Source organism: Aulonocara sp. 'chitande type north' Nkhata Bay, linkage group LG15 (genome assembly GCF_057382095.1).
Source record: "Aulonocara sp. 'chitande type north' Nkhata Bay isolate Kocher_YH1m ecotype deep benthic linkage group LG15, A_spYH_male_GT1.1, whole genome shotgun sequence".
In the NCBI taxonomy this organism is placed as follows: domain Eukaryota; kingdom Metazoa; phylum Chordata; class Actinopteri; order Cichliformes; family Cichlidae; genus Aulonocara; species Aulonocara sp. 'chitande type north' Nkhata Bay.
Window position 1 is genome coordinate 30,459,735 of NC_141358.1, and position 13,335 is coordinate 30,473,069.

At 40.5% G+C, this 13,335-nt stretch overlaps 1 long non-coding RNA gene across 1 annotated transcript; it reads left to right on the plus strand.

The window, feature by feature from the left end:
* The first annotated feature begins 7,224 nt into the window (after positions 1-7,224).
* On the plus strand, positions 7,225-10,781 carry LOC147313360 (uncharacterized). Its single transcript, XR_015124924.1, has 3 exons — positions 7,225-7,444; positions 8,570-8,704; positions 9,988-10,781. It is a non-coding gene; the product is annotated as an uncharacterized LOC147313360 (long non-coding RNA).
* Positions 10,782-13,335: the final 2,554 nt, after the last annotated feature.

Below are 13,335 nucleotides of genomic sequence, written 5' to 3' on the forward strand. Positions count from 1 at the left end.
AACAATACAACATTTGTAATTTATTTTATCAATTTTCCTTCTGACGATGCTGTCTGTGTTGAGCGCTCAGTGAATCTGCATTCGACTACTCCGCCTAGGCTCGACAGTGCAGCCTAGGCGGAGTAGTCGAATGCAGATTCACTGAGCCTCAACACAGACAGCATAGTCAGAAGGAAGAGCGCAGGGCAAGTTAGCGAGACAGAAGTTAAGCTCTCCTTGTAACAGGCAAATTGAACCTCATTCAGATCTGGCGTTTGGAATTATTTTGGTTTTCATGTGACGTATGACCCTGAAGGTAAGCGAGTCATGGACTAAAGTAAAACAGTATGTTGGATGTGCCATGCAATGCTCAATTACATTGGTGTGAACTAGTGTGTTAGCGCAGTTAGCTCGTTAACGTGTTGGCCGTCTAGCCCCATGCACGGAGCTATCGGCGGTAGCTCGTTAACGGAGATTTGCCGTGTTGTGGCGTTAAGGTCATTTCAACGAGATTAACCTGAAAGCACTAGTGGGAACACAACGAATATGACTGCACATTTACGCCGACATCATCCTAGTGCAAAGACAAAAACAACAAGCATGCTACTAACTTTAGCCGAGTCATTTAGACAGCTGTTAGCACATGATTCTCCTTATGCTGCTGAGAATATGGCCCAGAAGAAGCGGATAGTATAGCTTTTATTTTGGAAAGAGACATTTCTCTGTAATAAACTCTCTTTTCCAAAGATGAGTGATTCCTCAATCAGATACAGGGCTCGCAATATCGCTAGCCCGACGTCCTGGAGCTAGCGATTTTTTCAGTCGGGCTACCAAAATCTATCTCTTCCCTGCCCGTCGGGCTATTGTAGGAAAAATATATGTCAATGCTTTTGCATTCTTTCAGAAATGTAGCTGGGTAATTATGTCATTGGCATCGGTGAGCCACTGTCAATATGTGACATATTGAAATCGCGTTTGAATTTGCGCTTGTTTTTTTGCTTTCACTTTGCAATCGTGCGAACTGTGTATAGAGAGTGACAGCACTGATCTGTGAGTGATGATAATTTGTGCACCAATTCCTCTGACATCGTCTTATTAATCGTTAGCTTACTATGCAAACATGACAAGTGAAATCTCCCGCAGCAAGCTTAAACATGTGAGAGGTTGATCGCGCAGAGAATCGCTGAGCTTATGTGAGTGCGTGTGTAAAAGCATTTCAGTTCTGCTGAGCCAAATAAGACAGGTCAGGGTGAAGAAGTGACAGCCAAAGAAAAGCTTACCACAAAACGGAGAAGTTATGACAAATCAGACTATAAGGCAAAAAGAAAGTGCAGCTTTATGGTTTCATGGACAAAAGAATTTCTGTGGCTGCAATATGATGAGCTAAATAACCAGGGCTGCACATAAGTGGTCCGCAGGTGCGCATTCGCTGTCAAAATAAAAAACACGCACAAGGGTGAGGGTTAAATTTAAAAACTGTACTTTTGAGTTAAAATATATATTTATAATTTTAATAAATGACAAATAAAAAATGCATGAACATTTTTTTTGTATCGAAAAAATATCGAACCGTGACACCAAAGAACCGAACCGAACCGTGAATTTTGTGTATCGTTGCACCCCTAATATATATGTGTATATATATATATGTATATATATATATATGTGTATATATATATATATATATATATATATATATATATATATATATATATATATATATATATATATATATATATATATATATGTATGTGTGTGTATATATATATATATATATATATATATATATATATATATATATATATATGTATGTGTGTGTATATATATATATATGTGTGTGTATATATATATATATATATACCCAAGTCATTTAGACAGCCATTAGCACATGATTCTCCTTATGGGGACCTGATATGTTTAATATGCTGCTGAGAATATAGCCCAGAAGAAGCGGATAGTATAGCTTTTATTTTGGAAAGAGACATTTCTCTGTAATAAACTCTCTTTTCTAAAGATGAGATATTTGTCGATCAGATAGATTTATTTTTTTATTACTTTGTTGTTTCAGCAACATTAAATTTAAAAACTGTACTTTTGAGTTAAAATATATATTTATAATTTTAATAAATGACAAATTAAAAAGGCATGAACTTTTTTTTTAATCGAAGAAATATCGAACCGTGACACCAAAGTATCGAACCGAACCGTGAATTTTATATATCGTTGCACCCCTAATATATATTGTTATTGTGGAAACAGTAGTCAGTCAGCTTTTTATTTCTCATATTTGGATTCAGCACATAAAAATCCATAAGAAATAACACCGTTTATCTCAAAACCAGATAACCTCTTAAAACGTGTTGACAACTAAAGTCTGATGCTTTGCCTCATTTGCCCTCATAAGTAGAAACACTCTGTTCTTAATCGTATTTAGTAATTGTTTTTTGAAAAGTATATACTTACAAATTTTATATTTTATCATTTTATATTAAAACTGTGAACATAACACTGAGGCAGGATTCATTATTTTCATCAAAAGAAAACCACTGAGTAGAAAACAAACTTCAGAGAGAAGCATTTCAATACAGGTGATTAAAAGAAGGTGTGCATGAATAACAGGGATGTGCCAGAGTGTCATTTCAAATAGAAACCTGTAAATCTATTCCAAAAAGAATTATTGTGAAAAATAAAAAGGTATGCAGACAATCAAAAATGCAGCTAATCCCATTTATAATCCTACTGTGTGCAAAGACAATCCCTTCAAACTTCAAAAGAAGGCAGAGCAGCAAAAACCAAGTGCCCACAGTGACACTTCCACACAAAGAGCTGCTTTTCAGCTGTAAAAAGAAAAAAGACATCTGATTATCATTTCAAATAACTTAACTGACTAAGGTGAATCTTTTCTCTAATTAGACTTGAAAGCTGATCTAAACTTGGGGGGGGGGGGGGGGGGGGGACTGTAAGACAGATAAAGCCATTTGAAAAGTAGTCAAACTGGTTTTATCCTGCTGGGTGCCACTTACCTGAACACTCTGTCATCTCAATTTCTAGGCAATGCCCAATCCTCCTCAAGTCTAACTGCTTTGTTTTCAGCTCTTAAACAGTACAAACTTCACTATAAAAGCCTCTGCTGTACACTGTTATATAAGAACAAGGTGCCAGTCAAAGAGAATTAGTCCAGCAGTCTGTGGCCTTTCTTCCAGTGGGCTTTAAAATCTGATTTGTAGGTTCACAATTTATATACTACTGATTTCAAGACTCTCTCTGAGCTCTGAAGCAGGCAGATGAAACTATGCAGCATATGAAAGACTTGCCAGTGTGATGGTGTGGGAACACAGCCTCAGCCGTAGCAGACGGTGAAAAAAGGGTGCGAAACTCCTGGAGCTGCAAGCTCTGCAGAGTCACAGAGCACAGAGAAAAGTGGCATCTAGACATTATGGCACCTATCCATGTTTCACTGTCTGGTCTACATAGTGTGTGTGTGTGTGTGTGTGTGTGTGTGTGTGTGTGTGTGTGTGTGTGTGCGCGCGCGCGCATGTGTGTGTTCTTGCTTTATTTGTGTCCTTGTGAGAACCAACTTTTGACATTCAAAGTCAGGATAATTTTAAGCGTATTCTTATAAAAAACTGACATCCTTTTTTAGTAAAATACATGACAGAATTTATTAATAGACTCATTTAGATCATCAGATTCATTCACATGATATCACATGACTGTTGAAGAATCTTTATTAATGTAAAAGAAATATCACTTAAAGCACTTGTGGGAACACATCGGTCATAAGAACATTTTCAGCTGCATGCTTTATCTTCAAGGCAGCAGCAAAAAAAACTAATTAAAAACTTGTATTCATCTCTATGTAATTGAGTTACGAGATCACACAGTAATGAAGGACTATATAAGAAAGGTAATTGAAATACTTTAATAACCATAGCCACAAGGGTTCTTCGTGGTTTTCATCACAGTTAAAGATCTCATGCTGGCAGGGGTCACAAATCATATGCAGATATTTGATAATGAGCTTTAAAAGCAGGTTGATCATAACAAGGGCATCCATGCTATCACTTACAGTTTATGTATGGATTTATCTTTGTTTCTGTGAGTTACTGAATAGATGGAGTTTATATGAAAATGTGTTGTCTGTCAAAATGGAAAAAAAGGAACTAAATTATAAAGTATTGCCATATGTTATATACTGTGCTTTTATAAACTAAGGCTACGTTCACACTGCAGGTCTTAATGCTCAATTCCGATTTTTTGATCAAATCCGATTTTTTTGTCTGCTCGTTCACACTACAAATAAAATGCGACAGCAAACGCTCTCTAGTGTGAACGCTCAAAGCGGCCCGCATGCGCAAAAGAAGATGTCACACACAACGCGCTCTGTTTAGACCCAGAGCAACAATATTGTTTGACTGATGGCCCTTAATATAAAGACTTCGGACTTCACGTTTCCCAATTTTTGCTTTAAGTTATTTTGTTATTTACATAATAATGTAGATAACCTAATAATGATCCTTATCGCCGTTTAAGAGAGGAGCGGTGCTTCAAAGGATAGCTGTAGATTTCTGTCAGAATCTGCAGATTATACAGTACAAATAAAATGTTTATGTTGTCTTCCCAACAGTTTCACTGACATCTACACTGGATGGCCAGGAAGCGTTCGCGATGTCTTCTCGGGCGCTTCTCTGGCGCTGATAATTGGCTTCAGTCTTGTGTCGGTGACGTAAAAGGCGGATTTAATGCGACTTGACCGTTCAAACAGCAGTCGCTTTCTAAAACATCGGATATGTATCGGATTCAGTACCACATACGAAAGTGACCCAGATCGGATTTGAAAATATCGGATTTGCGCCGTTCACACTGTCATAGCATGATCGGATATGGGTCGCATAGGATCAAAAAAATCGGATTTGATGCGCTTTCGCCTGCAGTGTGAACGTAGCCTAAGATCTGTTCTGACTAGATAAATAATAATGCCAAAATATATTATTTACTTGCATTTTTTCACTTTTCTTACAAATTGGTCTTCTTATTACTGCAAAACAGGAGACCCAGTACGGTCAAAAACAGATTTCTGACAGTGCCCTATGCTCTGAGCTAAATCTACAAGAACAGAAAGACACCCACAGTGTTGGTACACTACAAAGTGTTGATGTTTGCAACTGTCACAGTTTGCCTAAACAACAAATAATAAAAATATGGATAATACAAAACTAATTCTAAACGTGCTGCCTGTGACAGAAGAGTTATAAAGAGAAACGTTTTAAGGATACATTCCCTGAATACATGTGTGCCTGCACATTCACTCATACACAATGTATTAGTTTAAATCTGTGAATAATTGGGGGTAATCTAACTCAGCTCTGCATGTGCTTCTGAAGTGTAAATGGACTGGTTATTATATAGTGGCTTTCTACTCTACCTACAACATGCTTCATTCACCCAAGCATGTTCTTTTAGGTATTTTGTATGTAGCATTCAAATTCTGATGGGTGTCTTTAGGGCCTGCTATGTTACTGGGATATTTGGCATGAAGTCTGACACAGACAGGGATCAAACCACTAACCTTCCAATTAATAGTTGCTCTATATCCTGAGGTCTGAGCTTGGAAAGGAAAGTGTCTGGACTTCTTTAAGTTTCCTTGAAGCATTTCACCTCTCATCTGAGAAGCTTCTTCAGTTCTAAAAGCAACTGGTGGAGAGTTCCAGATTTTAAGCCCTATGGGAGTGTCCCCAAGAGAGTCATGAACCCCCTGTTGATCCTCCACCTAATCACACGAACCAAGGTGTAAAAGCAGGTGTGGGTCACAATCAGCCAAGGTTTCAGGTGAACCCACTGTGAAACCTAGCCCCACCCTATCATGTGATTTATGGAGGTCAAATGGCCCAGGATGTGACTGGGAGTTAAGGCGTCTGAGAAGGATCTCAAAACTGGATTACCTCCTGAGCTACAGCCACCTGGGAAAATACGTTGGGTAGGTTGAACAGTTGTGGAGCAGGCCGAAGACCAGAGTAGACTGGGAGGCAGACTCTTCAGACACCTACTATGAAACAAGCTCCCAAAGTGGAATAAGTGGACAAACACCCTCCCTACTTTCAAGATTAAACTTCAAACGTTCCTTTTTGATAAAGCTTACAGTTGGGGCTGGGTCAGGAGACCCTGAACTGCTGCTGGGAGTTTCCTATGCATGATGCCCTGACCATTTCTTCTTCATTCATCCTTTCCCTTTCCGAATGCTTGTCTCTCCCCTGACTCCCAACCAGTGAGAGCAGATCACTGTCCCTCCCTGAGCCTCGTTCTGCCAAAGGTTTCTTCCCATTAAAAGGGAGTTTTCCTTCCCACTGTCGCCAAGTGCTTGTGTGCGTGATTGCTGCGGTTTCTTTCTTTACCTTACAATATTAAGCAGCTTTAGAGTTCTGCTCAACCAATTGGTAGAGCACATTTTCAGTCCCTATATCTAACTGAGGCTTTCACTGAAATTGCCATACCTTGTTGAGTCTTTTCTACCAATTGGTTTACATCTGTAATGCCAAAAAAGAATCCACCAGAAGGCACTGTGAATGGAAACTGTTGGCTCTTCTTATACCTCTCCAACCAGGAAGTCAGAAACAAAAAACCATCCAACATATTTTGAGTTTTTTTGATGAAACTAAGATAGGAAGATATAATTTTTTTTTATATATGATAGTGTTAGAGGACTTACTAAACAGATGTATGTCACTTGACAGCATTAAAAAAGTGAAATTAAATGTTTAAGATTTTTTTTTTTAAAAGTGCTCAACCAAACGGTTGATTTGTTCCTTTATGGTGCTACTGCTAACATAACCTAAATGTTACTAAAATTGATTATTTGCCATAAAATCAGGCCACTAGACCCATTTTGTTTATCCATTGCTATTCATAAATCACATCAAGTGTTAGCACAGCAAGAATATGCTGAAATAATTTCCTCAGTAACTCATTTTTGTAACTTTCTGAGTTAATGTTAGTAAATATTGTAAAAATCAAGAATAACACGTGGAAATCACAAATATCACAACTGATTACCTTTTAACCAAATTACAGTAGTTTTAAATTAATATTACTAAATTGTCAAAATTATAATTACTATATGTACTATATGGACGCGAAACAATTATATGGCTAAAAATCACATGGTCCTGTGGCATGATACTCATGATACCATCCATCTTCAACCACAGTGTGTTTGAGGTCATGGTTTCATACACTGTAAAAAAAATCCGTAAAAATACAGTACAATCTACTGTATAAACGTGAAGGAATTTTCCGTATTAGTCATTTACAGGTATTTTTCTGTATTTCTCAACTACTGCAATGCATTGTGGGAAAAAGAACCTGAAAAGGAGGGAAAAGTAAGCGCAAGAGCAGCCATTAGGCTTCTTTCAGGCTTCATCTGGATTTTGGATTCTGAAGTTGGAGAAACTGCCTTCAAATTTCTGTGGTAAGTATTAAAACTCATGTTTCGTTTTATTAAAATAATGTTTTTCAAAAGACTCCGTGTTTTTATTTAGAAAGAATTGTTAATTTATTTGTTAACTGGTTTCGGCTGTCTCCAGACAAGTCAGGAATATTTTGCTGACTCATTTTTTAAAATAATTGTTATTTAGGTTTAACATGACTTAAGCTTTATTTTAATTAATGTTAAAATAATTTTTACTGTGATACCACCAGTTTTGCCCTTCAGTGGCTGAACCAGTTTTCATAAATATTATAGTTAGCTGTCTGTGTCTCTCTGGGTATTACACAGCTGTGACTGCTAACTAGCTAATTAGCAAAAGTCAGCGATGTGGATAACTGGGAAAGTGAGAACTTCATGGTTCTAGAAATTATTCTAGGACTCTAATAAGTACTGTATCAATACCTGTGTTTTACAGTTGGCTCTACTGTACACTTTAAAGGGTTTCAGGCAAAGTTACACTAACCCTAGTTTAAGCCTCAGACCTTCCTGGCTGACGCTAGCAAATGCTAATGTTAGCCTCTGATTTGGGCTGCTAAAGTAAAGACTTTTAGCTAGCTGACCAGCATAGATTATTTCGGTGGTTAACAGACTGTAGTGGTAAAATTATTGAAAGTATAGTTTCACCTCAGCACATTTACAATTACAGTATGTCTATTTTGTAGCACATAGAAATGTTTAGTTAATATTTACAGACAGACACATTTTCCCTGTAACTGTGTTTTTACTCCAACATTTGTTGAAAATGTAATTTATGAAATGCTGAGCAGCATTTCTTGTATGTGGAATATTTTTGTCACCCCACTGTGCTAATGTGATTAAATACTAAAAATTATTACTAAAAAAATTCAATAATAAATCAATAATAACTATTTCTTGATTGAACTATAATGTAAGCGCAGTGCTGGTGTGCAGGGGCTCTATATGCCTTGTCTATATCAAGCTTTTAGCCAAATATAAGCAGAGATATTTGTATCTTTCTTAAAAATCCAGATCCTTACAGATTATTTGAGAAATGGATCAACAGCTATCACTACTTGAAGCACTTTAAGTCCTGCAGTGGAAAAATATCCCTTATTTCACCTTTGATCACACACTTTGGTTTTCCAGTGCAGAGCAATGGCCAAGAAAAGGAAAGACTTCCCCGAGTGAAAAAAAAGATGAAGATACAAGCTGGTGATGATCCAGAGCAGCTGGTCTCAGGAAATGAAGAAAAACCCTGATCACCTTCTCTACAAACACAAGGTGAGTTTAATGTTGTGGTTGATTTAGTTTTTCAAGGTATGTATGTTACTTTAATTATAAACTGCTTTTGTTGCAACAGAATGGTGTTATGTGTATGCAACTCTACGTGAATTATAATCCTTTGTAGGGCTGCGTGATATGACCAAAGTCTCATATCCCAATATAAGACGTATCTCTCCTGATAACGATATATATCACAAAATAGTGCATTTTCTGTAAATTCTGTGATTCTCGGGCAACTCGACTTATGTGAAATGTTTTCAGTTGGGCGTCGTGTACCAGGAGTCGAGTGTTTTGACCGATGCATGAAACTATACATTTTTAGACATGAGTTTAAATGGCCGCCATTTTCTTTCTGAGTATTTATTAGACGGCGTGCTGCAAGGAAAAGCCTGTTCTAACGTTTGAGTCTAAGGATTATTTTGAGCACCTGACGACTCTTTTTTGCTTTTCATTCGTAAACTCTCTCGAAACTCTTTCATGTGATTCTTGTGTAGGTGGTTAAAGAGGTTTGTCGTGTTCGAGTGGTGGTGGGGACCAGTTTGTGGCATAATTTGCATAGTACAGTTTTCTGGGGCGTGTCAGACTTTTCATAACCAAATCATGTCCATGCTACAGAGGTAGCCCCTCATTTAACAATAAGGTCCTCGATTTCTTTTGACTGGTCCTTCTGGTTCTGCCTCATCCTTGCTGGCCATGCTGGTATTCTCTGTGCCTTCATCTGCGTGGTGACTGTAAGCGCCATTTATAGTTACTTGATGTTTTTATTTGAGGTCATTTGTTTGATGCATATTCTGAAATTTTATGTTTGAGAATAATGTATATCATTTCAGTTTAGTTTGAAAAGTCTCAACAGAAACTTGAGCTTTATTGTGAAAGGTTTATGTGGAAAATAAACAAGCGGACGGCGGAGCCACACGATGGTTTTATCCTCATTGTTGGTAACGAGAGTACGCGTAAAAACAGTCACTTGTCCGTCCATAGTGTGGTTGTTTTAAGTATAAGAGAAGGAGAGAACTTTAAGAAATAATATAGCAACTACAGTGACCATCAAAACCATGAAAAAAATATTGCCGTAAACAGTTTATTTTGCAACACCACAAAACAAAGAATAGTGTATAATATGAAACGATAGACATTTTTATATCGTAATCTGATATATATCGTCATATCGCACAGCCCTAATCCTTTTTTTGTTTATGTTGTTTATGCTCTAGGTAAAAAAAAATTATAAAAATACAAACTTTTTAAAAATGTCTTGTTGTTTCTCTTTTTTTCCTCAGAATAAATTGCGACTAGTCTCAATGGCTGACACGGAGGAGCAACACAGCGACACGTTAACTCCGACTGCTGCAGTTCCTGTATGAACTGAGCAACTCTTAAAATCCAAGGAAAAGCTGAGTGTATTTTACTTAAAGCTCAGATGGACCTTGATGTACTAACATGCAGGCTGCATTCAGGACTTTGTCACACTGTTATATGAAGAGCGGTAACAAGACTTTGTAGTAATTTGTCTTACTATTGTCTTATTTGTTGTGATTTAGGGTCTGTGCGCACAAGCAGAGGTTTTTGTTTGTAACTGTAACCTCGTTTTCAGAGCCTTGTCTAACATTTAATGGTCATGAAATATGTCAGACTTTTTCCTCTACTTAACCAGCTTAGAGAATTTGAACACCGTGGAGAAAAAGGTGTGCATTAAGGATTTTGAACTATGATGTTTAAGTGTTGTCACTGCTGAGGATTCGTGGACACAGATCCTTATTCACTATGCTGCTGTTTACAGTTTAACTTTTCATCAGAACAAGCACTTCTAATTATACTTTGCTCCTCACTGACAAAACAAGTCCCGTAAATACACTTTTATCTTTAAGTTTGGGACAGTAATCTGTCTTAATTTATTATGTGTTGTAGTTATCATATGGGGAAAAGTCCTGTGGTTATCCATCAGTCCTGTTCGAATAAACCCAAAGTTCAGGAACATCTTCTTTAGATCTGTTCAGTTGTATTCATGTGGCACCACTTAAACAGTCAACAAATTTTGACTCAAGTATGTTATATTGTAAGGTAAAGAGCAGAGGTGTGGACTCGAGTCACATGACTTGGACTCGAGTCAGACTCGAGTCATTAATTTTATGACTTTAGACTTGACTTGAAAAAATGTTCTAAGACTTGTGACTTGACTTGGACTTTTACACCAATGACTTGGGACTTGAATTGGACTTGAACCGGTTTACTTGAAAAGACTTGATATTTCACCCCAAATATAAAATTTAACACGCATATTATATAGAGATTGAAAATGTGACGTCATTCACGGGTAGAACCGCAAAGGATTCTGGGAACTCGTGGCAAGAAGTACTAGCGCACGCAGGCTTTCAATTAAAATCAGTTACACAGAGATAAAAAGAAACACAAAAATGTCAAGAAGCTGTTGTATTATTAACTGCAATAGCCGGTCGCATGACAGCCACGGGAAGCCGACGGGTAAAGAGATCGGTTGTTATCGGATTACGACGTTTAAGAGAAATTGTTCGAGCCATGTTTCCGAAGTGACAAACAGGCGACGGATGGCCTGGATAGCAGCCATTCAAAGATCAAATATAACGTCCCAGAACACTCCAGCTCACAGGTTAGTCTGCTCCAAGCATTTCCACAAAGGTCAGTCTGCTGTTGTAGTTAATACGTCATTTTCATAACATCCATCCATCCATCCATCCATCTTCATCCGCTTATCCGAGGTCGGGTCGCGGGGGTAGCAGCCTAAGCAAAGAGGTCCAGACCTCCCTCTCCCCAGCCACCTCCTCCAGCTTGTCCGGGGGAATACCAAGGCGTTCCCAGGCCAGCCGAGAGATATAATCTCTCCAGCGTGTCCTGGGTCTGCCCCGGGGCCTCCTCCCGGTGGGACATGCCTGGAACACCTCGCCCAGGAGGCGCCCAGGGGGCATCCTTGCCAGATGCCCGAACCACCTCAGCTGGCTCCTTTCGATGTGGAGCAGCAGCTGCTCTACTCTAAGCCCCTCCCGGATGGCCGAACTTCTCACCCTATCTCTAAGGGAGAGGCCAGCCACCCTTCGGAGGAAGCTCATTTCCGCCGCTTGTATCCGCGATCTCGTTCTTTCGGTCACTACCCACAGCTCGTGGCCATAGGTGAGGGTAGGGACGTAGATCGACCGGTAAATTGAGAGCTTCGCTTTTACACTCAGCTCCCTCTTCACCACGACGGACCGGTGCAGCGTCCGCATTACTGCAGCCGCAGCCCCAATCCGTCTGTCGATCTCCAGCTCCCTTCTCCCATCACTCGCGAACAAGACCCCGAGATACTTGAACTCCTCCACTTGGGGCAGGAACTCATCCCCGACCCGGAGTGGGCACTCCACCCTTTTCCGGCTGAGAACCATGGCCTCAGATTTGGAGGTGCTGATCCTCATTCCCGCTGCGTTACACTCGGCTGCGAACCGCTCCAGTGCGAGCTGGAGGCCCTCACCCGATGAAGCCAACAGAACCACATCATCCGCAAAAATCAGAGATGAGATTCTGAGGCCACCAAAGCGAAAGCCCTCCGCCACTTGGCTGCGCCTAGAAATCCTGTCCATAAAAATTATGAACAGAACCGGAGACAAAGGGCAGCCCTGGCGGAGCCCATCACCCACCGGGAACAAGTCCGACTTATTGCCGGCAATGCGAACCAAGCTCTTGCAACGGTTGTATAGGGATTGAATGGCCCGTAGCAATGGGCCAGACACCCCATACTCGCGCAACACCTCCCACAGGACGCCCCGAGGGACACGGTCGAATGCCTTCTCCAGGTCCACAAAACACATGTAGACTGGTTGGGCAAACTCCCATGCACCCTCAAGTATCCTCGAGAGGACAAAGAGCTGGTCCAGTGTTCCGCGACCAGGACGAAAACCGCATTGTTCCTCCTGTATCCGAGGTTCGACTAGCGGACGAACCCTCCTCTCCAGCACCCTGGCATAGACTTTCCCGGGGAGGCTGAGGAGTGTGATCCCCCTGTAGTTGGAACACACCCTCCGGTCCCCCTTCTTGAAGATGGGGACCACCACCCCGGTCTGCCAGTCCACAGGTACTGCCCCTGATCTCCACGCAACATTGCAGAGACGTGTCAACCAAGACAGCCCTACAACGTCCAGAGCCTTCAGGAACTCGGGGCGGACCTCATCGACACCAGGGGCTCTGCCACCAAGGAGTTGTTTAACTGCCTCAGTGACCTCGCCCCCGGAAATCGGTGGGTCACACCCCTCATCCCCAGACTCTGCTTCCTCCCCGGAAGACGTGTCAGTGGGATTAAGGAGGTCCTCGAAGTATTCCTTCCACCGCCCGACAATTTTCTCAGTCGACGTCAACAGCGCTCCGCCAGCACTATACACAGTGCAGGTAGAGCACCGCTTTCCCCTCCTGAGACGCCTGACGGTTTGCCAGAATCTCTTCGAGGCAGTCCGAAAGTCTTTTTCCATGGCCTCTCCGAACTCCTCCCACACCCGAGTTTTTGCTTCAGCCACTGCCCGAGCCGCATTCCGCTTGGCCTGTCGATACCTGTCGGCTGCCTCCGGAGTCCCACAGGCTAACCAAGCCCGATAGGCCTCCTTCTTCAGCCTGGTGGCTCCCTTCAC